Here is a 26,050-nt window from a genome sequence, read left to right as displayed (position 1 = left end):
ACTTACTAATCAATTACATGCAGGTGTTTATAGATTTCTTCTGTTTCGGTGAATTAGACTTGGACTTGTGCCATCCTAGAAATGACTTAGACATTAAAAGAACAGTTGACGGCTTGGTAATAGTGTTTTGTGATGCGACCTAGTATCCATTCCAGAACAAAACCAGGAAGCTCCGGTTACTTCCTGTGGGTGTTGCAGGCATGTGCTTAACTGCTGACTTTCTAATTTATATTTGCAAACACCAGATCTAAAGACCCTTAGACACCACTGCTAGAAGACCAGATGATTTCCTATACGAGACCAACTCTTAGACGCTGCCTGTTTTTTAGCAGAGAAGCACATTCTCATTTGGTCTATTTTGCCATTTATGGCCAATTTTAAAGATTGTCTTCTGCCTTTTTTTGTTTTGCCTATTTGGTGGCTGTCTTTGGCCACAACCATCTCTGTTCTGCTGGCCCCACACTGGATTCAGATATGGCGACCGTGTTTCTCCTTCCGTGACTGATAAGACAATCATTTTGTGAACGATTTCGTCTTTGCATGTTAGTGGTCAATTGAACCTCCAGTCAAAGCTCAGGACACATCACTGCTGGCCTGTGGGGCAGGGGGAATGGACACTTCACTCAATTCAACTTTTTTTTTTACCTACAGCATTGGTACCATATTGAGACCTCCTTGGGGGGAGATGGATGTGGGGGAGGGAAGGTTTGAAATGATAAGCTAAGTATAGGCTTCCCATATGCTCCGCTGAGTTCAGGGAAGAATCCATGCTGTTATGGTAACACCCTAAGAACCATAAAACAAGCAAGGAGAATAAATTTCCTCCTCTGAGCTTTTTGCTGCCGCCCACAATCTTTAGTCCTAGCGTGGTGTCTGGAGCTAGCGATTGGGAAAGGCCCCCTCCAGCTCAGTTCTGGGCTTTGGGGCTCGACAGCCCTGCTCAAGTCTTGCTTTTCTCTGGGTGAAACGAAGCTGGCGCCTCCCAAACAGACAGAGGAGTCCTTGTGAGAATCCCGGCTCCGCGTTAAGGACTCAGACAGCCCTGTGTAAGTGTGAAGTGCTGTACGTTGCCTTTATAAGTACCTATCACAACAAACGAAAACATCTCATTTACCACACAGTATTTAAGTAAACACGTTAACAGATCTACCAAAATAATCCCCCCCAAATATTAAACAACAAATCAACCCCCTGTCAGAGCCTGACTCACTGAACAAACGGAGTGAATAAAATCGTAACTCACGCGCTTGACGACGGCTCTATGAAATTGTTGAATTTGTTAGGTGTAGCGTGTGATTTCTGCACAGACTAACCAGAATAATTCAAATGCTTTATTCTCTCTCCCAATCAAAATCAAACAGATCTGCATGTTCCCAACTTGGCACAGGAGTGCAGATCACATTTTCCTCCCTTCTACCCCTCCCCCTCACCCAAATAGGAACATCAGAATGTTCAGATGCAAGGACCATGATTTCTCCTCCAGCTGGGCCTCAGCCAGGCTGCATCGCTTGTAGTGGAAAACTCTAGTTCCCAGCAGAAAGACTAATGTCACTCACTACCCTCGTCCCATACGGCTGTTCACAGGGTTACAAGTGACCACATTGGAATACGGTCTTCTCCCAAGAACCCACTGCTGTCCATCCCTTAAGCCTGAAAAAGAAACACTGAAACTGTCTTAAATATTCTCCTAGGATTTATAACCTTCATCTAAGCTTCCATGACTGTTATCAGTCATGAGTGGTGTATCCAATCCTTCTCCAACAAATGTCATTGTGGTTCCAAAAGAGGTTGGGTACTTAATCCCATGGGAGAAATGTTATTGTTCCTCCAAAGCATATTTTGTATTGAAACCAATGCCTAACATCTGTGACATTCTAGAACTTTAAAGGAAGGATTTGGCTCTGCTGGTACACAGCCATCTGAGACTTTAGGGTCTTCAGTCAACCAGGATAGTTCTGCTTAAAGCAGATATGTTGGCCAACTATCAGGACTGACTTCCTGCTCATTCCTAATGTGGCCCTGCCCCAACCCCTGCCTCATCCTCCCCTCCTCTCAATTGCCCTGTTCCTTTTGGGCCATCTTCCCATGGGTACCAATGGGAATACGTTTAAGACATGCCCAAACACCTCATGTATTTACTCATCATTCAATGACTATTTTTCAAGCCTCTGATTTGGTGATTAACAACAGGCTCATCCTTTCTCAAAATGCACACAATCTGGACGATCAGGCAATGAAATGCAGCAGCCCCCTTGCAATAGCCAAGATTTCAACCTAAGAATGCCGATTAAGTGCGGATCAGGCGATAATACTTTTAAAGGTCATAGTTATACTTTTATTAAGCTGTGATCAGGGAGCTAAGATAAGTGTCAAAGAAATCTGTTTAATATTGGATACATATTATATTACAGAACAATTACAAATTTGTGTTTCTTGTGTACGTTAAAATGTGGGTATGTCTAAGGGCAAAAGCTGAGTCTAATTTTTTTATCTGCTGGATGAGGAATTGATTTTAAATCTCTCTGCTAATTAAAGGAAAATTGGAAAAACAATCTACTAAAGCACTAAATACATTTTGATGACTTATGGATATATGCGGCTACTTTGATTTCATTTATTTACTTACTGAAAGCATAGTGACAGGTGAAATTAGGAATTAATAGTGTAATAGTGAGCGGTTATTTGGCAGTTGGAATGAAGTCTGGTGTTTTCCCACCTTATAGCTGGGAACGTGAAGTCACAGGGTTTGCTCTTGGGTAAAGTTAGGCAGGATTTAGCCCCAGTTTAGACAAAGTGAGCTGTGCAGGGGTAGGCCAGAGGCTCCAGGATGGGGGAGAAGGTGATGAGTGTGGTTGCAGCTGGGCTCCCTTTAAGGTGCCTGGGGGAGGCAGAGGGAGCCCTGCAGTGGACAGCTGGGCACGGGTAGTCAGTGCAGGATGAGAACCAGATATGCAGGGAGGAGACAGAATGAGCTCCATGGAGGAAGGATTTTTATTTTTTTGGTTTTCTTGGCTTAGAACAACACAAATGTATTATCTTACAGCTTTGGGGGTCAGACTCCAGAATGGGTCTCCGTGGGCAAAAATCCAGGTGTGTGCAGGGCTCACTCCTTTCTGGAGGCCCTAGGGGAGAGCCCACTTCCTTTCTCTTTCCAGCCTCCGGAACCTTGGTTTGTGGCCCCTTCGTCCATCCTCCAGGCCAGCAGTGTTGGTCTCAGTCCTTCCCACGTTGCCATCTCTCTGATTCTGCCTTCAGAGTCTCTCTACATTGCCCTTTTTTCCTTTTTTAGGATTTTTTTTTTTAACCATAGGAAAGAATAGTGCTTACAGGCTAAACAGAAGGACATGGATGGACTAGGCTGCCTAAGGATGGAGGAGGAGGAGACGAACATGGTGCAGTATCAAGAGGGGGCAATCGCACAGCGGGGTGGGAGGAGCTGAGAGAAAGCCTCAGGGGAGAGGGAGGACGCGAGTCCCCCTGGAGTGACCGCGTCTGCATAGGGAGGTGGAGAGTAAGTTCATCTGAGAAAGAGGTGTGTGAGTAGGACCTCGGGGTGGGTGGGCTGGGCCACCAGCTGCAGGAGGCCCCGGGGCTGGGAGAGGGCCTGGATTTAGAGAGGGACCATGGTCCTGCTTTGGGGGTTCCTCACAAGGTTCAGCGCGTCAGGAGTAAGACAGGAGACAGTGATGAAAGGGGAGGAAAAAGCAAGGAGATGGAGCCACAAGAAGGCCGGAGGCGAGGTTCCTGAGGCTGGCTGCCCACTCATTCTCCTGGAGAGCCTCGGATGGTGCCAAGGCCTGGGTCCCCTCCAGGTCCGTTAAGTCAGGTCTCTGGGGTAGGACACAGCTTTGGCATTTTAAAAAGCTCCCCAGGTGATTCCAGGGCCTGTCAGGGCTGAGAACTGCTGGTGGGACACAAGGAAACGCAGCCAACACACCAGAGCTTTTGGAGAAGCTAGGACTGAGTGTACACACAGAAAACAGGAGGAAATGAAGAGAACCCACCCGCAGGTAAGCAGGAGCAAGCAATGGGCGGGCTTGCGCAGGGGCGTGCACAGTGGTACAACGTGGGTCCACGGAGCGGCTTTATAGACTTGGAGCACAGGGAGGAGAAAAATCGTATTTGTGAACTTTTTGGGGGGAACTTTTACAAAGTTATCAAAATGGTTAATCATTTAACCAATTGCCTTATTTAACTAATAACCAAATGAGGTATATTTAACAAATCATCTTTATAAAATAGTTGAGCAAACATGATACGTAAATATTTGAAGTATCCTAGAAATTCAGGCTGCCCATCACCAAGGAGAGAGGTTGAAAGAACTCTGGAAACGGGTCCAGTCTGGGCTGCAATGAAACTCCCAGCTCTTAAGCTTATTTATGCCTGGAGGAAGGAGCTCTGGATGGTGTGCACGGAAAACAGGGGGAAATGTGAGCAAGCAGGCAGGGTGCTGGGGCATGAGATGACACCAGGTTCTACGGTCTGGATGATGGCAGAATTTGGGGACAGCAGAAGACTGTCTACTTTCCCCTGTCTGCTGTAGCTCCAGACCCCAGGACGCCACACCTGCGCTGCATACAGAGCATTGTCGAAAAAGGCTACCAAAAGAGGATCCAGAATGTCTTTGCAGTGGGCAGTTATGAAGGCTGGTCTTAGCTTACGGGAGAGCGCAGCTTAGGTATCCAGCTCAGTTACTTGTTATCTTTGTGATTTGGGGCCAGGTACTCTTTAGTATGGTTTCCACATTCTTATGTTGGTGCTAATGAGAGAACCTACCTCATAGGATTAAGGATTCCATGAGAGGAGGCACACAGGGCTACGTACAGGATGAGAGTTCAAGCTACCTGGAAGTGTCCAATGGCCAGTCAGTGAGGCCGGCAGGGTGACCCCACGGGGTCCCTTCTTCTGGATGCATGGAGCTGTGGGGCGGTACCCACTTCTTGTCAAGACTCTTCGGCATTAAATCTTCACAAAATCAGGTCCCTAGTTACAATTGTCTTGCACCAACATTGGGTTCCTAGAGAACTGAGGAACGCTGGGCGGGTGGTGGGTCTGATGTGGCCCTGCTCCCTCATCTTACCTTGCGAAGGGAAGACCTGGCCGTTCTCCCTGGCCCCCAGCTGGAGGTGATGTTTCTCCTGTCTCCTCTGCGCTCCCTCACAGAGTTGAGCCGCCGCTCCGTTAGGCGCCTGCGTCACCCTCCTCCCAGGCTGCGGGGCCTCGGGGACAGGCTCACATCCGCCCTCTCACCCTTTCCTTGTCGCAGCGCTCAGTCCCCTGTCTGACCTTCACCAACAATTTATTGCACTAATGAGCAAGGGAATGTTTCAAAGCAGCCAACCGCTAAATCCAGTGTTTGCGCATCTGGGCATTTTTTCAACCTTCTGAATTTTAGCAAAATGGACATTTTCCGTTCTCGAAGTGGCAAAGATCATTTTGCTTTACAAAGCTGCAGCAGGTAAGTAAAGATGGGTCTTCAAAGATGACGTTTTACTGAGGTCACATTTGTGGAAAAGAACTCTCCAATCTTTCTCCTCTGAAGATAGGTTCCCTTTAGTTATTTATTTAATAGCTGTGCTCACAGGTACAGCAGATAACAATTTTTGCTGTGGACTTAATATATATGAAGAGATACATTTCACAAGGAAAAGTGACCAAAGCAAAAACCACTTTTCCCCCAGAACTCTGCTTAAGATGAACAACCTCAGTGGGCTCTCGGGGGAACGTGTCATAACAACGCGGCCTCCCAGGGATGTCAGAAAACGTGCGGAGGTCGGACCACCTCCTTTATGCAGCATGAAAGAGACAGGCCGGAAAGCTGAGATCTGCCTCCCCGGCTCTGCAGAAGGATTCGCGCCATCTACACGCTCCCCAAACACTCGAGTGTACATAGGATTAACCAGATTCAGGAAATGTCTTTTAAAACATCACGTATGTAACAAAAGCCTTTCCCTTAAATGACTACAAAGATCAGTTTGTTGTTTTTAAGCATTTGGACCGACAGGAAAAAACAAACCAAAAAAACCCCCACCTAGGTAATTTTTTTAAACCAAAGAAACTAAAGGTATCTGATGCCCGAGGAGCAGGCTGGAACCTTGAAAGCAGCTGGGCGAGTTACTAATGGCCCCATAAAGCACCGCCCTGCCTCCACCTACGCCTAATTACTCATCGGTGCGGCCTTTGTTCAGCCAGTGCCTGCGTTTACAACGCAGTCAAACAAGGCAGAACAGTGTCCATTTATGGGAAAGTCAAAGACCAATAAATAAAAAGTTTAATTTCCTGATTCCCCGAAGTCGATGGGGCTTAGAAAATACTCACCGATCCTTTCAACAATGGTCTTTCAAAAAGCCGTGTGAGTGGCACCTCGTATCAAATTTCATTGCTCGTAAAAGAGAATTAGATTATGTTAAGTGAAAAAAAGCAGGGTACAACGCCTCCTGTGTTTACAGCTACGAAGCTATCTGCTTAGGGTGCGGGACTGGAAATGTGCAATTGTCATCAGACCTTCGCGACGGGGGCAGGATTTGGGGAGATTTTTTCCCTGGCTTCTAAATTTTCTGCTGCTATGTTGGTTTTACAACAACAACAGAAGCAAGAAAAAAATGAACAATCGATTGGGAACACAATTAGTTAATTGTTTACCAGATGCCATTCCTCAGAACAAAGAGCATCACATGAGGCTTGAATGCCAAGCAAATCAACTAAAAATCAAGAAATTCAATTAAGTCTCAGAGGACTGACCTTCTTAGCTTTCGTCAGGAGAACTGTTGATTTTTACTGCTATCCAAAGTTACCACCATCAATAAAAAATAATCTTTCGTCAGGTCTTTTCACTTATTGAATTTTTTCTGGTAATTAATAATATTTAGGAAACTTTTTCTCCGTAAGTATGACATGGAAAGACGAGGCAATGAACTGTGTGTAGAAATCCCATCTCCGGTTGTTTCTCATTGTTTGGAAAACGGCTTGGGGGATGCTAGCTGGGTTACTCGCATGGACTGTTTCCAGGGAGCAGACGCTGCATCAAAGTGGACAGAACCAGTCCTGACTCATTTCAGCCCACGCTGTCAGGCTGAGCAGCTCAGTGCCAGCTTTTCATCTGGGGACCGTGTCTGAGGGACTCATTGCCCGGCTGTTGCTGGGTCTGTTGACGTGGACTCGCTGGGGAGGGGTTCTCTGGGCTCCTCCCTTCCGCTCTTTCCTGTCGCCTTCACTGGCTTCCCTTTTTCCAATCATTTCTCAAATGGTGGTTCTCAAAGTTCCACTCGTCACCCTCTCCCTTCCCCTCCATCCTCTTCCGGCTTCCCTTCCTTCCATGCATTTTGTTGGTCAGTTACTCATGTAGACAACCATTTATTGTTGTGCAGTCTCGCTGCACCCTCCTGAGATGCACAGGAGACTCCAGACAGGGGGCTGCGGCTTCCCTCTGGGAGGGCCCGTTCCAGCGGGGAGGAGACACGCAGACAGGCAAAAATGATTTAACAAGATAAGTGCCCCAAGGCAGGCAGGGCTTGTACTGGCGCCCTGGACGTCCCCCAAGTCCATAAATTCGGCAAGTCCAAATGTGGGGAAAGCTCAAGCTCTCCCCGAGACCTGCTCTCCTCCCTCTTGTGTCCCACATTTTGGTTAAAGACACCACCAACTACCTAGTCACCAAAGCACAGAGCTGGGAGTCTGCCTAGACGCCTCCCTCCCTGCCTCTCCCCCTCAGCATCCTGCCATCCCACCTTAGGAACATCTCTTTAAAAATTTCCTATTTTCCATCCCTACCACCACGGCCCCAGCTTCCCCCCGCTTGCTGTCCTCTCTTGCCGTACACTCTTGCTCCTCCATGGCCACGACACTCAGAGGAGTTACCCTAAAACACACCCAAATGCTTGGTGCCCTTGCTTAAAAACCATTGAAGGCTTCCGTCAATTAATCAAGTTCAACCTCCCTGCCATGGTCCTCAACAACTGGTGTCACCCTCCACGTGCACCTCCAACCACCCACTTCCTGTGTCACCACCAGGCAATGAGTGCCTGTCGTTTCCCAAGCCTATGGCACTCGTTGACACCACTGGGTCTTGGCTTATGCTGTTCTCTCTACCTAGCATGCTTTCCCCACACCTCATCAGAAGGAGCAATCCTGGAAAAAATCCTGGTTACCTGTTGTTCAGAGCCCAAGTCCAGTGCCATCTTCTCAGGATTCTCGCACTCCCCAGTCCTGCCCCTGGGCCATCCCCTTTCTGATAAAAACACAGAATGTTCAAGAGCAGGAGTGAGATCTCTGTCCTACTGTCGTGGCCACACCAAGAAAGCTTCTGCCTGCAGAGCTGTCCCCTGAAAAGCTTGCGGGTGATGGTCACAATTGCAGTGTTTCCTATCTCTGGGTACGAGGCTATTTTGTAAGATTAAAAAATACTCATATTTTTAAAGATAAAAAAATCTGAATTAAGACTTGAGATATACTCAGATGATTATAGGCAGCAGTACATTTTCAGATTAAATAAGGTTGCACTCATTGAGAAAGCATTCTGACCACACCTTGCCCACCTGAAAAAATCCTTTCGGGGTATCTCATTGTCGCTTCAATGTCTGTTTCCAGGGTTACTAATGAAATTGAGATGTGTGTATGTATTTTAATGTGTATTAGTCATTTGTATTTCTCCTAGAGTCCTTGAAATCCTCTTAAAATGCCGGTGGAGGTGGGGGTAAGGAAAGGGGACTGGGAGGGACCTCAGAAGAGGAGAGAAGAGAGGAGTCCCCATTCCCTCCCTCCCTGGGGCATGACCACCTCCTGCCCATCTGTGCTGGAGTCCCTCCTCTGCCCTTCCTTTTTTTCCAGAGCTAAATCCTGGAAGATTTCACCTCTTCCCTGGGATGATTTACTCTAGTTGGGACTTCTCCCCTGGTCATTCTCCTGGAGACAATCAGGTGGGCTAGGGGCCTTCAGTCCTACGTGCTGACCCACAGTTGGATGGAGAGCATGGTAGGACTAGGGGCAGAAGGTGATGGTGGTCATACCCGGCTTAAAAATAAAGCACAGTGTAAGTTCATTATTGAAATGTGTGCAGCCAGTCTTCAAGATGGTCCCCAATGATCCACGCCTCCCCGTATTCATGCCCTGTAGAGTCCCCTCCACTATTGAATCAGGGTTGGCTCCTTGTGACCAATAGAATATGGTGGAGGTGACCATATCAGATTTCTGAGACTAGATCATAAAAATGGGTATTCTGAGTTTCTGCCTGGCATTCTCTCTCTCTCCCAGGATACTCACTATGCTCTGCAGAAGCCCAAACTGGCCCTTGTGAAGAGCCCCGTGCTGAAGAAACGGAGGCCCCCAGCCTACAGCCAGCTTCCATCACCGTATCTGAGTGGAAGAGCTTCCGATATTTCCAGCCCTCAGTCTTTAAGTCTCCACACGAGGCCCCAGACAAACCATCCCCTTCCTGAATAACTGACTCACAGAATGGTTATTTTGCACCGTTATGTTTCGGGGTAGTTTTTAATGCAGCCTTAGCAGCTGGACCAAGACAGTGAAATGCCAGTAATAAGAATTTCCCCCCAGTACTGCTATGTAAGCGCGCCTTGCGGGCTTTAAGGCTGAGCAGAGTACCTGTTGGAAAGAGTGAGAACTATTCAGGGACAAGGCTCTGCGGTCAGGTGTAAGAGACACGCAGCCCCATAGGGTGTTGGCTAAGATACCCATTTTCACAGGGGAGGATACATGAGGGGTTCGGGATTAACATACACATATTACTGTATATAAAGTAACAGCAAGGACCTACTGTGTAGCACAGGGCACTATATTCAATTTCTTGTAATAACATACAATGGAAAATAATCTGAAAAGAAAAATATATATATGTATGTATATGTGTAACTGAATCACTTTGCTGTACACCTGAAACTAACATTGTAAATCAACTACATTTCAATAAAATTTTTTTAAATAGAAAAAAGAATAGATACCCACTTTCAAAATCTTAAACATGCACCGTAGGTGACCATACAGATGAATGCCACAAGAGGGCAGGGATACATACAGAAATAGGGCTTTCGTGGACCTAACCCCTGTCTGTCATATCGACTTTTTTTTTCTTTTTGCATTTCACTGATGATTTTGTTAGCTATTGATCACTGCCCACAGATGGACTTCATCATGAAGAAGTGAGTCTGCATTTCAAAATGCAACCATCTAGGAAAGACTTCAGTAGAAAAGGTCCCCTAATAGTTAATTTAACAAAGCCATATTTGCGTTTCTGTAAAATATATTTTTGTAATGAAAACACCTACAATTTCATTACTAAGAAAAATTGAGCTGCTATTTTTAAATGTCAGTGGGATAAACATTTCCTGACTTTATATCACTGCATGAATGCAGATGTGCTATTTACTCAATCTCATTTATTTCATAATGGGATTAAATAATGCTTCATTATTTCATAATGAACAAAGTAATATGTGATTTTGAAAAAAGAAGCAATTATACTTATTTTTCTTTCACCTCAGCACCCCCCCTCCCCCAATGCATTCTGACATTAAAATGAACTAATTTGTTGGGTAATTTAAAGTCGCCTCAATTTCTCCGAGAAAGATGAAGAAACAGGCTTCTCAGGCCCTGGGGTTTTTTCTGATTACAAATTGTTTTTCTCAAAATGTTTCTTATAAACTCCAGCCGACCTCGCTCTTGGAGTGGTTCTTACACACTCTTAGTTCAGGATTTCGTTGTGGCTGGTCAGCACTGGTCTCTGCTGCACAGTCTAATTGCACTTACGGTACCAACAAGGCTGAAGTATTGAGGACGCTGATGCATCGTTCACCTGCAATGTGCCCTGCGCCAATCCAGGCTGCTGGGTGGAGGCTGCAGAGCTCAGCGGTAGGGAGTTCAGGGGGTGTAGAAGTCATGTGACCTTGGACAACTCAGTTGCCTCTCTGAACGTCAGCTTTCTCATCTGTAAAATGGAGCCCACACTTCAGTTTTTCTCAAGAGGATGTTGTGAAGATTGGATGAGATGATGGGTGTAAAGCATTTGACCCTGGCATGCAGTGAGCGGTGCTGCTCCCACCCTCACAGCCATGCTCTCCTGTGACCTACACCACGTGTGGACCGTCTATGACACTGCCTGGGCACAGCAGCGCTCGGCAGACAGTTCATTGTGATCACTGCCCTGCTTTCTATAAACATCTATAAAAATGATCTTGAAAACCGAGAAGCCAGAGAGATGCTGTGTCTCCATCATCAGCGGTATACAAATCTTGCCCTCTCTGTGGTCTCCTAGAAGATCCCTTCAGAACAGGTGTGCCTTTCCACGCTTCCATACTGCATCTGAAGATCCAGCTATTACCTCTGGAAGAAAACTTCCAGATGAATGAAGACTTGCATCCCATTTTCCTGGTCAGTGGTAGTGAAGACTGACATCTGATATATTGCAAAAGGCAGTGTCTTCTAAAGCAGCCCATCCACTGGTTTCCCCTCTGAAGGTTTGCTGCAAAGGGATTCAAGGAAATGGGATTTTGCACAACTGCCACAAACCCACATCGGAGGCCACGATAACAAATTCACTGCAGTGGGACATCAGCTGTGTTTCCAGCGTCCGAGGTGTTGAGGTGGAAATCACATCCCACAGAGCATGCGCTGTGTGCATTAAGGAGGCCTGGCTTACGCAGTGACTCCAAGCAGAGTTCTTTAAAGCTTTGCTTCCTCCCAGGCCCAGCACACAGATTCAAAAATTTTTATAGAGGAGAATTCTGCAACAGCACAGTCTACAACAGCTGCACTTTTTCCCCCTTCAGCATGCCAAATGTTTCTTATCATCACATCATCTCAAATACATTTTATTATGAGGTTTTTTTTTAAGCACCAATAACTTGCATGACCTTTAACCTGTGAGTGTAAACATGGTAGATTTGGACAGGCAGTAAATTGTGCCTAGTCTAGCCTTAAAGCCACTTGGTTTAGCCTGGACGAATCTCTTAACCTCTCAGCTGAAGAATCTTTGAAGAGACTTTTGTGGCTTCAACATTCCTGGAGTCACGCCAGGCACTTCCCCAGTCTCGTGGGGGGCAGGGTTGGTGCCCTCCTCTGGGCTCCAGGGTGCCCTGAGCTCACTTCTGCCCAGCCCTGCTCCCCTGTACCCCCTGGCCCTCCTCGAGCACGGGGACTGTGTCTTATCACCATGCCACCTATCTTAGTTCGGTTGCTGTAACAAGTATGTCTTAAACAGCAAACACTTATTTCTCATAGTTCTGGAGGCTGGGAAGCCAGCATGGGTGAGTTCTGGGGAAAGCTCTTTTCCTGGTTTGCAGACCGCTGCTTCTGGCTGTCTCCCCACATGGCAGGCGAGTGAGTTCTTGGTCTCTTACTCTTTTTATAAAGGGCACTAACTCCGTCATGGGGGCTCCACCCTCATGACCTCCCAAGGGCCTCACCTCCAAACACTGTTACACAGCAGGTTAAGGTTTCAGCACATGAATTTTGAGGGGACACAAACATGCAGTTCGCAGCAGGATCCCAAGAGCCTCACACACACCTGGACCATTTCCCAAGATCGCAACATGATTGGTGGCCCTTGGGGTGTACCATGTGGTGGCCCATGGTATCGGCACTCAAATGCTTATTAAATTAAAAAACTTCATAGATTACAACATATTTCTGATTCAAAAAATTTTTTAATATCTTTATTAAAATTAAGTTTGGTGTTGTTTTATAATAATGTAAAATGAAATGCTTAAATAGAAAATGACATTTTAAATTAAAGACATGCTTTCAAAGAACTTAAGTTAATAGATTTTTTTCTGAATGACTCTAAGCATGACTTAAATATTCTAACAGACCAATGGTTTATTGATCAGAAAAACTTAGGTATTAAATTACTGGCTGAACACTGCCCTAAGAATCCCATTTGTCTTTAGATTATAGGGTGATTAATTTGAAAAATAGCTAAGATATATTTTCATCCTTATAACAACCAAGAGCATAATCTGATTTTCATTGTTCTTCTATGCAGAGATGTTCTAGAGAAGTGTCTCACCCCCCAATTAAGCATTTGAAATTTTTTCCAAGTGTCAATATGCCCTACTTTCAGATTAGTGAGAACATCTCACTTATGTGTATTTTTTTAAATCTTGTTCTCACAAGATTCTTCCCCTATTGGAGATACAAAATTCAGCAAATCCTGTTGACTCTGGAAAGTAGCAAAGATGGATTTAAGTTAATCCAGTGCTTGAAGTGGGACCTGGGGCAGCTTGCCAGGATCATGTTATTCTTTTATTTGGAATCCTACCCCCAACCCACCCACTGCCCGGAAGCTCCCTCCTCCCCTTCTCACCGCCTCTCTCCTTTCTTCCCATCTCAGCTGCCCGGGGACCCAACCAGCAGCGCCAAGTGTGAGAAGGAGACCCCTGGGAGGTTGCACTGGGGGAAACACGGGCCCGCTGGGCTTTGCAGACTTCCTGCCATCCTGAGTTAAGCCAGTGGAGACCTCAGGGCGGCTCAGTCTGTACACAGCGACATCACTGCCCGGGCCTGACTGTGAGTCTGGGCATTGGATTCAGTGATCTCAGTGATCTGCTCTGTAGTTGCTGGCTCGGCCAGGCAGCTCACCCGCTATATGTCTCCCCTGCCTGGACACCATCCTTCTCCCCACTTCATGGCTTCTCCCAGCCTGGCCTTCAGAGCTGGGCAGAATTCTCCATTCTGGCTTGGGCCTTCTGCACTGGACTGTGAGCTCTGGGAGGAAGGGAAATCTCGCCTTCCACTTCACATTTTCGGTCCTGGTGCATCGCAGGCACTTCACTGGCTGGATAAGTGAGTGAAGCAGTGAATGAGCAGAAACCCAACGTAAACAGCAAAGCACTGTACGAAGCACATGGACCTTAGTGACTATTCCCTTTACATCCGCCACTGCCGGGACCTTGCCCGGGACAGAGCAGGTGCTCAGCACCACCTTCAAGGATGAAGGCTGGAAGGCTGTGCTGGCATCCTGCATCCTCAGGAAGCAAAGGTCAGGGGGCGCTTGGTGTGCGGACGCTCACCGGGGAGAGCCCGTGGGACCACACCGTGGGAGGGAGGGGAAGGAAGTGGGACCAGCAGAGGGAGAGGTTGGGCTGGGATGCCAGTGGCCCAAAGATAGCCTTGGCTGTCCCCAAGGGGCGCTCTGAGCTAGGATGGCCTTCCAGAGTTGTCCTGACTTGGGCCTAGAGGGCCTGGCCTTTATCCCCTGTACTGACCAGACACTGGATGCGGGTCACCCCAGGAAGGGGCATGACCTTGGGCAAGGCGGCTCTTCAACCCCTAAAGGCATGTGCTGGGGGCGGGGAACGGGGGTCCAGCAGGGCACCACAGAGCCCATTACATGGAATCCGTGACGAGGAAGCATCCTCGGAGCCGAGGAAGCTGGGCTTGGCCGGTCTTTCACCCACAGTGGAGCCAGCCTCAGTTGGAAAAACACAGCCTGGCGCATACAAGGGGGGGGCGTTGCTGCCAAAGTGGCTCAGCACTAAGCCAGAGGCCGCTGGGGTGCTGGCAGTGTTCTGTCTCTTGCTCTGGGCGTGGGGTTACATCGAGCAGGGCACTTACGACAAGACTTTCCTATCTGCATCACGTAAACTACATCTCAGTAATGCTCTTTAAATTATTTTAAAAGTTTGTAAGAAATGTGTCATGTTTAATCTTCCAGTCTGCCTCCTGTTTCTCCTTTTGAAAGAGAAAACATTATTGGGGTTTTATGACACACAATTCTGCCAACCCCCAGATGGAAACAAATATTTTAAGACCAAGATATGAACTGAGCCAGAACATCAAAATAGTCTTTGGATCAAACCTGAATTTCACTTTACGTTTGGACATCTCTCCTTTCTTGACTCAAATCTTTTAATAGCCTCCTATCTCCCTCAAAAGAAAATTTTAAAACTTTGCTTTTGCGGGAGTGGGCTGGGAATCTCAAATATTTTTAGTTTTTTTAACCAGACTATCACTGTGCCTACTCTGTGCCAGCCACTGCTCTGGCTTTGGGCTTGGAAACAAGGATGAATGAGGCGCAGTCCCTGCCCACAAGGGGTGCACGGTCTGGTGGGAGCTTCAGGGCACACATATCAGCTAAGTTATGGCTGAGCTGGGTGCGTGAGGGAGAGACAAGGATTGCCATGGACCTTCTGGAAGACGTGCTGCCTTGCCAGGTTGGAGAGATTGCCATCTAAACGGCCTGGCTCGTCTCCTGGAAACCTCATTTTGCTGCTTTTGTTCTCCAAACTCCAGGTCACCCTGGCCTCCCTGCGGTTATGGCTCCTACGTTGCCTTTTGCATCTGTACTCCTGCCTTTGTACCCTCTTCCTTATCTCTCTGTGCAAAGAGGCAGCTTGCTCTTGGATCCCCGGGCTTGCTGCCGGAGGGTCCGTGGCGCTGCCTGGAATCCTCTGCACCTGAGCCTCCTCCCACAGAACCCCCATGCAGTGTCCCCAAGTCCCCTGGTCACTGCTCTGTTACATTCATATGGCGTCGGCTACTGCTCTCTTGCCTCTCTGAACTGCAGAATCGTGCATCTTACGAGTGTCTGGTCATCTTGCAGAAGGTTCTCAACACCGGGCAGCAGGGAGTCTTGAGAGATGAGGGGACTCAGCAGCCAGAATATGTTCTGCGTCCACAAATTCTAGAATTAATTTGCTTTTCTTGAGCCTGCCACAATTCATAGCCAGAAGAAGAGATCCAAGACTGCAACGTTTGTCCAGCTTAGAATAAAAAAGCAACTGCAGATAATTCTGAAAGCTGAGACTTAAGAACTAATGCTACCAAGAGGGAGAGTAACTTTGTCTTAGAAATCCTTCCAGCCCGTCCACGCACGTGTCGACCCTGCTGACTCGCACACGCGTGTCCACTCTGACGATCGCTGTTACTGCGTCCCCATGCCCTGTCTCCAGAGCCAACACAAAGGAGCGGCTGATTATTTGTAAATTCAAACTGCACAGACCGTCATTCAAAGTAACTGACCTCCAATCTTTTCCTTAATGTGTCATTAAATCCCTGGGTACATATTTGCTGATATAACATTCATAGTGAGGCTGCAGAGAGCTGGGATGAACCTAAGATGCTTTTCTCACACTTACAGAGTCACTTCAAATCTTCCGATCACATCAGATCTCTACAGAGCCTCACACCTTGATGTTTCAGGGGCTGAGGAGGAATTGGTGGATCACAGACTGATGCAAGGTTTCTGCCCCATTTTGAAACTGGCCAATCATAGGACGATTTCAAGTCAGCTTCACACTAAAGATTTTACAAAAAAGGAGTGAGTGAACACAGAAAGACAATCCCTCCCAATGTCGGTACATGAAAACGCAATGTCGAAAATTACCTGTTGTGATGATATAAAAATGGCCAACAAGCCCACGAAAGGATGTTCAACACTAGTTACCAGGGAAATGCAAATCAAAACCACCATGAGATATCATCTCACACCCAGCAGGATGACTACTGTCAAATGAGTTAGTAGACTAGCAAGTATGGTGAGGATGTGGAGAAAGAGGGACACGTGCACTGTTAATGGGAATGGAATATGGTGCAGCTGCTATGGAAAATGATAGGATGGTTCCTCCAAAAATTAGAAACAGAATCACCTTATGATCCAGCAATCCCATTTCTGGCTATATATCCTGAAGAATTGAAAACAGCGTCTTGAAGAGACATTTGTACACCCAAGTTCATAGCAGCACTATTCACAATAGTCAAAAGATAGAAGAAACCCAAGTGTCCAACAATGGATGAGTGAAAAAAGAAAATGTGAAATACACACACACACACACACACACACACAGACACACACACACAGGAATATTATTCAGCCTTATAAAGGAAGGAAATCCTATCACAAGACATTATGCTAAATAAAATAAGCCAATCACAAAAGAATAAATTCTGTATGGTTCCACTTACATGAGGTCCCTAGAGCAGTCAAAATCATACAGACAGAAAATAGAGTGGTGGTTGCCAGGGGCTGGGAAATGAAGGATTGTTTAACAGGGACAGTGTTTCAGTTTTGCAAGACAAAAAGTTCCTTAGATTGGTTGCACAAGAATGTGAATATACTTAACAGTACTCAACTGTATACTTAGAAATGGTTCAGATGATAGGTTTGATGTTATGTATATTTTACCATAATTTTTAAAAATTGCACGTGGTTGCCTTCTCACAGTAATTGTCATTAACTGTCCAGCAGTGTCCTGCTGGAGTGTGTGTTGAGTTCTTGACCAGATCTTCCTGACCCCCGTCCACCATGGTACCTGGACAGGGTCTGGCAAATAGATGCTCAGTGCAGTTTTACTGAACATCTGAGGAAAAGAGGGAGAGAGGGAGGGTGGGAGGAAAGGAGAAAGGAATGAATAGAAAATCCACAAAAGATAAATTACAAATGGACAGTAACCAAATGAGAAAATTTTCAGCTTCACTAGTAATCAAAGAAAAGCCCATTAAAGCAACAATGAGTTTCCATTTCTCACTATGAAATGAGCAAAGATTTTTATTATTATAATTTAAATACCTAATGCTGGCAAGGATTGTTGAGATGGATAGCTTCAGACAGAACTGGTACATTTCTGTAAGAAAATGTAGAGGTTCATACGAACAGCCCTACAAAAATTCATATCTTTTGACCCAATAATCCCCTATCTGAAAACATATCCTAAGGAGCCAATAAGATACTTAGAAAAGATTTAGGGGCAAAGATGCTTATTACAGAGTTATTTATAATAATTCAAGGACCAGAGCTAAATATCTGCCAAACAGTTTAGATATGAAATGAAAATTTATGTAGTTACTAAAAATCATATCTTAGAAAAATATTCAATGTATAAGAAATGTTTACAATGATATATACATATACATTATGCATATAATAAGATTGATTTTGTAAAAAGAAACATTGAAAACAGAGAGGAAATATAATACCTCAAAGTGTAATGTTTGATTTCTGGATGAGGCAACTGTGATTGGATTTTCCTATACCTTTCTGGATCTCCTAAATATTCTAAAATAAACGTTTGATGTTTTTCTAATTAAAAAATACAGTTTGAAAAAAGTAAAAATGATGTCACCATCTGAGCATCTAAAAGGGTTGGGGGAAGACAAAAATGATGAGGCATGTTCCCTGCCCTTAAGCAGCAGACAGCACAGTGGGCGAAATGTCCCCTGGGATGCTAGGGGAGCGGTGGCGTGGGGGTGACAGGATGGGAGGAGGGAGGGTTCTGCGGAGGGGCGGTGTTAGAGCAGCGTGAAGGATTTGAGCCCATGTCTCCACATCCACTGGGCTTGATAGCGCATCCCACTGCCTGTCCTTCCCTGATGTTACTCGTCTTGGGCCCTCTGCTCCTGTGAGGGGTTGACAGTGCTTTAGGGGTTATTCTCTCTGTGATCTATGTAGGCTCAACTCAGCCAATATAGGATATCCTCCAAGGTTTATGCCCTTAATACCCTCACTGCAGCAGGCTTTCAAGCCAGTGCTTACTTAAGGCATCACTTGGCTTGCATCCACCCTGGCAAGGATCACTTTGCTCAGAGATCTGGGGCCAGAAGGTGGCAGGACCCACACTGCTTGAAGGACCATTTCAACGCTAGCCTGGAGTCCCAGGCTGCAGACCAGGGAGGCAGGTGCCTTGGCTGGAAGGTGAGGAAGTGAGACCCGGAGAGGGACAATGGCTTGCTCCAAACAGGACGCCAGTCCAGGGCTGGAGCTGGGACTGGGTTCCGGCTTTCCTGACACTCAGGTGGTGTGCTTGCATACCGCACTCTGTTGCTCGGAGGCAGCAGGGGGGCAGGTGTGACACTTGCTTCCCACTGGAACACTGGACTCACTGCTGTGGTACAAAAGGAGAACAGGGCAGGCTGCTGGGGACGTGGGGGTGGATGTTGGCTGCTTTTAGTACTGATACGAGAATGACAAAGGTGATCTTTGTGTGCACATCAGGAAGCCATCTGGATATCTTTTGAAATTTATAATTGAAAAAAAAATTACAACCTACATACAATATAGCCATCTTCTATTTTGGTTTTACTTAGTTTTTTTCCCCCCTTGATTATAAAAGGACTACATGTTCTGAAAGTTATAGCCAATGAAATAAACAAATCAAAAATGTTAATTATGACTAGTAGAAATAAGACAAACTAAATTATTTTTAGATATTATGTTTGCCAGCTTATAAAGCCCAGGGGCACTGCATGAAAAAGAGCATGATGTGGTCACAGAAACCCAGGCAGCCCCTGTCTGGCTGCAGACTCATAAGAAGGCTGAATAGGATACAACTGCATAACTACAAAGCTACACACGCGCAACTCAATAACAAACAGACAAGCAACCCGATCAAAAAGTGGGCAGAGGACCTAAACAAACATTTCTTCAGTGAAGACATCCAAATGGCCAATAGGCACATGAAAAAACGCTCAGTATTGCTGACTATCAGAGAAATGCAAATCAAAACTACAATGAGGTATCACCTCACACCAGTTAGAATGGCCATCATTAAAAATCCACAAATGATAAATTGGGAAGGGAGTGTGGGGAAAAGGGAACCCTCCTACACTGTTGGTGGGAATGTAGTTTGGTACAGCCACTATGGAAAACAGTATGGAGATTCTGTAAAAAACTAAAAATAGACTTACCATATTATGCAGTAATCCCACTTCTGGGTATATATCTGGAGGAAACTGTAATTTGAAAAGATACATGCATCCCAACGGTCATAGCAGCACTACTTACAATAGCCAGGACGTGGACGCAGCCTAAAGGTCCATCAACAGATGATTAGATAAGGAAGCTGTGGTACACACACACACGCATACACACCACACACACTGGAGTACTACTCAACCGTAAAAAAGAATAAAATAATGCCATCTGCAGCAACATGGATGGACCTGGAGATTGTCATACTAAGTGAAGTAAACCAGAAAGAGAAAGAATAATACCGTATGATATCACTTGTATATAAATCTTAAAAAATGACACAAATGAACTTATTTACAAAACAGAAACAGACTCACAGACAGAAAACAAACTTATGGTTACCAGGAGGGAACAGGGGGTGGGTGGAGGGATAAATTGGAAGTTTGGGGTTTGCAGATACTAACTACTATATATAAAATAGATAAACAACAAGTTCCTACTGTATAGCACAGGGAACTATATTCAATATCTTTTACTAGCCTATAATGAAAAAGAATATGAAAAGGAATTTATATATATATATACACACACACACACACACACACTTATAATATGTATAACTGAATCACTATACTATAACCAGAAATTAACACATTGTAAACTGACTATACTTCAATTAAAAAAAAACAACACTTAAATCTTCTGCACATTAAGAAACTACCACAAGCAAAAGAAAAAGATAAAAGTGCAAAATACAGAAAAGTTTGCAAGCTACATAAGCAGGAGTTGTCATTTTTCACATATAAAGACCTTTATCCATAAATAAGAAAAAAAGCACATGAACCTACACCTCAGTGGGCTTAGAACAGGGTAGTTCCACACACATATGCTAAAGTAGTAAATGCAAAAGCCAATAAACATATAAAAATGTTCATCATCAGTTGTCATAAAAGGCACATGAATTGTTACCACAATAGTATGTCTTTATTTATTTTCACCCATGACATTGGCAGGGATTTAAATGCTGAGGAATTAAAATGTTGAGGAAGGTGGCAGGAAACAGGTGGGAATATAAATTGGTACAATTTTTCTGGAGGGCAATTGGGCAAAATCCATCAAATGCTTTAAAATATGCCTACTTGCTAATTTCACTCAGAATTTATCTTCAGTCAATATGCATTTGAGCAAAGATTGCATGAAGGATATTCACCTCAGCATTATTTACAACAGAGCAAAACTGAAAACAACGTTACTGTCTAACAGAATGAAGCATGGCAGACTTCTAGGCAGCTGGTGAAATTTACATTGTGAAAGAAACTCATGATGGGGACAAAATGTATTGCAATATATGGTTACGTGGGAGAAAAGCAGGTTACACAACAGAGGAATTTTAGTAGGGAGGCCAGAGACGTGCACCACACGCGTATGGAAACTTGACATATGACCAATGGCCCGGTGGCATTACAAGCCAGTAGGGAATAGATGGATAGGTCAATGATTGGTTCTGAGTAATTATTATCTATATGAAAAAATAAAATGAGAGCGTCATGGCCCAGCACAAACATAAATTCCAGGTGGAAGAACAATCTGTGAAAAGAAACTTTAAAACTTCTTAAAGAAAATATAGCATGAGGTCTGTATGACTTCAGGAAGAAAAAAAATTTTTGAAAGACTAAGAGGACTTACAAACTATAAAATTAAGTTTTGGTAAACACTACGATGTTAAATGTTAAAAAAAAAACACTGAACATGAGCCGATAGAGTCAAAAAATGGAAAGATACAGACAGGAAGGAAATGAATTCAGTGCACATAAAAGATGGATTATTGCAGAAAATGTGAAGCAGTGCTTCTCAAACTGTTACGGACCCTCCTGAGTCAGTCCCCAGTAAAGGTACTTCTGCTCGGTGTCACTTGAACCAATAGAGCAAGACCGAGTTCGGTTCAGAAGCAAAGGAAAGCTTTACTTCTTAACCAAAGAATGGAGACGTGCGAGCGCTAACCCAGAGGGGCCGGGACCGGGCTGCTTTATAGGGTCTCCTGAGTGGGCGGGGAGGGGGCGGGGTTCTCTCCCGGGCGCAGGCGCAGTTGTGCTGCGCCCGCCCCGGTCTTCGCGCTCGGGGTCTCCGCACGCGGCCCGCCGCCGCCATCTCGAGTCGCGGCCGTGGGCGGGGATCCTGCGTCCAGCCGGGAGCGGAGGTGCGGGTGCAGTCCTTTCGCAGCCATTTTCCACCACAGCCTCTGGTCTGAAGGGTCGGGTGCGAGACCTCTGCACGCCGTCCCCTGTGAGCAAGTGAACCCAGACTGAGCACAAAGGGGAAAAAAAGGTTAGACTTTATTGTGTTACCCAGATTCTATTTTTATTTCCGTGGGATTGTTCGTGGGCTTTGCCGGCGACAGAACTTTACTTGCGTAAATCACCAGGAAAGCTGTTGTAAACGCGGGTTCTGGTTCAGTGAGGGGCTGGGGTGGGGGCGGGCCTGAGAGTCTGCATTTTTAACAAGGGCCCAGGTGAAGTCTACGCTGCCGGGCCGCAGGCCACCCTTTGAAGAGCCAGGATATAAAAGAGCCCCCACAGATGCAGAAGAAAGAGGGAATAACCCCAGGCCAAGCCTGGCAGAGGTCTGAGCAGGCAATCCTCGCAAGAGAGAACCCCAGTGAGCAATGAAACTTCTTAGCTGGGACGGGCTCACTGCTGCCACGTCGAGGCCCCAGCGTAAAACAGGGCAGGTGCTCCAGGCTGGTGGCGGTGGGGCAGGGTCTGCTCGTCACACCCCCCCAGGGCCCCGAGCTGCCAGGAGCTCTGTCATCTTCCATGTGGGACCTCCAAAGTAGCCCTAGGAACTGGGCCACTGGGAGAAGGAGAGAGGTTTTTACGGGCTGGACCGGGAAATGGTGAGGCCATCACCGCTCACCTTCTACTGCAGGGGAGGCTGGGCAGTAATCCAGCTGGACCCAGGACAAAGAGGAACCTCGTCTGGTGACCAGCAGGTGGTCTGCCACATGTGAAGAGATGCTCAGGTCTCCAGAAACCAGAAAAATGCAGTTAAAACTGCACCAAGATACCATATTACGCCGTGGCATCGGCAAAACAAAGTGTCAGGACCATTAGCTGCACAACCCCAGGAGGCGCCATTCATATAGAATATTCTCTCCCCCACATCTCCACCCCCTTACCTGGTTTAGGTTTTTATTCTATGCACATATTACTTCCACCAGATCATCAGCTGACTTATTTATCATGTTTGTTATTTATTGTCTGTCCTCCACCTGACTGTCATCTCCAACAGGGCAAAGATGTTTGTCTGTTATGTTAACTGCTATATTCTGTCCACAGCAGTGCCTGGAATACAGCAGGTACTCACAAGGATGGGCTGAACAGCGGCTAAAAACAACAGCCAGTGATCACACTCACCCCCAGGTGACACTCTTCCTGTCACCCGAGCCCAGAGCCCCAGCACCTGACGTGGGAGAGAGCCAGGGCCCCCTCGTGGCTCCGGCTCTCAGCCGTTTCAGACATGTCCAGCCTATGGCTCCTCCCAGCAGAAGCCCCAGAGCAAGCACCCCTGCTGGGTAAGCCCAGATCCCCAATCCAGAGTGTCCATGAGCATAGTCAATGGCTGCTGTTTCTAACCTCTAAAGTTGCTTTTCGTTTGTTTTAGTTTTTAAAGTCAATTTTTTTTATTTTTTATTTTTTATTTTTTTAACATTTTTTATTGATTTATAATCATTTTACAATGTTGTGTTAAATTCCAGTGTTCAGCACAATTTTTCAGTCATTCATGGACATATACACACTCATTGTCACATTTTTTTCTCTGTGAGTTATCATAACATTTTGTGTATATTTCCCTGTGCTATACAGTGTAATCTTGTTTATCTATTCTACAATTTTGAAATCCCAGTCTATCCCTTCCCACCCTCTACCCCCCTGGTAACCACAAGTCTGTATTCTCTGTCCATGAGTCTATTTCTGTCCTGTATTTATGCTTTGTTTTTGTTTGTTTGTTTGTTATTGTTTTTGTTTCTTAGATTCCACATATGAGCAATCTCATATGGTATTTTTCTTTCTCTTTCTGGCTTATTTCACTTAGAATGACATTCTCTAGGAGCATCCATGTTGCTGCAAATGGCATTATGTTGTCGGTTTTTATGGCTGAGTAGTATTCCATTGTATAAATATACTACATCTTCTTTATCCAGTCACCTGTTGATGGACATTTAGGCTGTTTCCATGTTTTGGCTATTGTAAATAGTGCTGCTATGAACATTGGGGTGCAGGTGTCATCCTGAAGTAGATTTCCTTCTGGATGCAAGCCCAGGAGTGGGATTCCTGGGTCATATGGTAAGTCTATTCCTAGTCTTTTGAGGAATCGCCACACTGTTTTCCACAGTGGCTGCACCAAACTGCATTCCCACCAGCAGTGTAGGAGGGTTCCCCTTTCTCCACAGCCTCTCCAGCATTTGTCATTTGTGGATTTTTGAATGACGGCCATTCTGACTGGTGTGAGGTGATACCTCATTGTAGTTTTGATCTGCATTTCTCTGATAATTAGTGATATTGAGCATTTTTTCATGTGCTTTTTGATCATTTGTATGTCTTCCTTGGAGAATTGCTTGTTTAGGTCTTCTGCCCATTTTTGGATTGGGTTGTTTGTTTTTTTCTTACTGAGTCGTATGAGCTGCTTATATATTCTGGAGATCAAGCCTTTGTCGGTTTCACTTGCAAAAATTTTCTCCCATTCCGTAGGTTTTCTTCTTGTTTTATTTCTGGTTTCCTTTGCTCTGCAGAAGCTTGTAAGTTTCATTAGGTCCCATTTGTTTATTCTTGCTTTTATTTCTTCTAGGAGAAAATTTTTGAAATGTATGTCAGATAATGTTTTGCCTATGTTTTCCTCTAGGAGGTTTATTGTATCTTGTCTTATGTTTAAGTCTTTAATCCATTTTGAGTTGATTTTTGTGTATGGTGTAAGGGAGTGTTCTAGCTTCATTGTTTTACATGCTGCTGTCCAGTTTTCCCAACACCATTTGCTGAAGAGACTGTCTTTATTCCATTGTATATTCTTGCCTCCTTTGTCGAAGATGAGTTGACCAAAAGTTTGTGGGTTCATTTCTGGGCTCTCTATTCTGTTCCATTGGTCTATATGTCTGTTTTGGTACCAATACCATGCTGTCTTGATGACTGTAGCTCTATAGTATTGTCTGAAGTCTGGGAGAGTTATTCCTCCAGCCTCTTTCTTTCTCTTCAGTAATGCTTTGGCAATTCTAGGTCTTTGATGGTTCCATATAAATTTTATTATGATTTGTTCTAGTTCTGTGAAATATGTCCTGGGTAATTGGATAGGAATTGCATTAAATCTGTAGGTTGCCTTGGGCAGTGTGACCATTTTAACAATATTGATTCTTCCAATCCAGGAGCATGGAATATCTTTCCATTTTTTAAAGTCTTCTTTAATTCCTTCATCAGTGGTTTATAGTTTTCTGTGTATAATTCTTTCACCTCCTTGGTTAGATTTATTCCCAGATATTTTATTACTTTGGGTGCTATTTTAAAGGGGATTGTTTCTTTACTTTCTTTTTCTGTTGATTTATCGTTAGTGTAAAGAAATGCAACTGATTTTTGAACGTTAATTTTGTAACCTGCTACCTTGCTGAATTCTTCAATCAGCTCTAGTAGCTTTTGTGTGGACCTTTAGGGTTTTCTATATATAGTAACATGTCATCAGCATATAATGACACTTTTACCTCTTCTTTTCCAATTTGGATCCCTTTTATTTCTTTCTCTTGCCTGACTGCTGTGGCTAGGACTTCCAGGACTATGTTGAATAGGAGGGGTGATAGTGGGCATCCTTGTCTTGTCCCAGATTTTAGTGAAGCTTTTGAGTTTTTCACCGTTGCATACTATGCTGGCTGTAGGTTTGTCGTATATAGCTTTTATTATGTTGAGATATGTTCCCTCTATATCCACTTTGGCGAGAGTTTTTTATCATAAATGGATGTTGAAAAAGTCAATTTTTAAGGTATAACTTACAGCAAGTAAAATTCACCCTTTTGAGCTATACAGTTTGGTGGGTTTTGACAAATGTGTAGTCATGAAACCACCATCACAACTGAGATATCGAACATTTTCATCGCCCCTCAAAGTCCCTTCCTAAGCCACCAAGCTCCGGATACTTTGTCCCACAGCGGTGGTAACTGGGGGCACGTTCTCCTGGCTCCATTATTGTACACATTTGATGACTTTCCTGCTCTGGGAATCTCCTTTGTTTGGAGCTTTTGCTAAAGGTCTGTTTTCCTGTGTTTTCCCATTAGACCAGAAGTTCTGTGTGGGCTGGATCCCCGTGACTTGTAACTAGCATATTTTCTGGCACATAGTAGCTGCTCATCAAATTGTTGTTTAATGAATAGAAGGTAGAGAA

General features: G+C 45.1%; 1 long non-coding RNA gene across 6 annotated transcripts in view; it reads left to right on the top strand.

Moving 5' to 3' along the window:
- Nucleotides 1-21,767: 21,767 nt before the first annotated feature.
- The window catches only part of LOC116278690 (uncharacterized), a 75,646-nt gene continuing 71,363 nt past the window's right edge, over nt 21,768-26,050 (top strand). For all 6 annotated transcript variants that reach the window (XR_012077663.1, XR_012077662.1, XR_012077661.1 and 3 more), the window contains exon 1: nt 21,768-21,958. This is a non-coding gene — a long non-coding RNA (uncharacterized lncRNA). The remainder of the gene's footprint in view (nt 21,959-26,050) is intronic.

The sequence above is a fragment of the Vicugna pacos genome, chromosome 11 (genome assembly GCF_048564905.1).
Source record: "Vicugna pacos chromosome 11, VicPac4, whole genome shotgun sequence".
Classification (NCBI taxonomy): Eukaryota; Metazoa; Chordata; class Mammalia; order Artiodactyla; family Camelidae; genus Vicugna; species Vicugna pacos.
The sequence above is the reverse complement of the archived record's forward strand: the minus strand, read 5'-3'. Positions and strand labels throughout refer to the sequence as shown.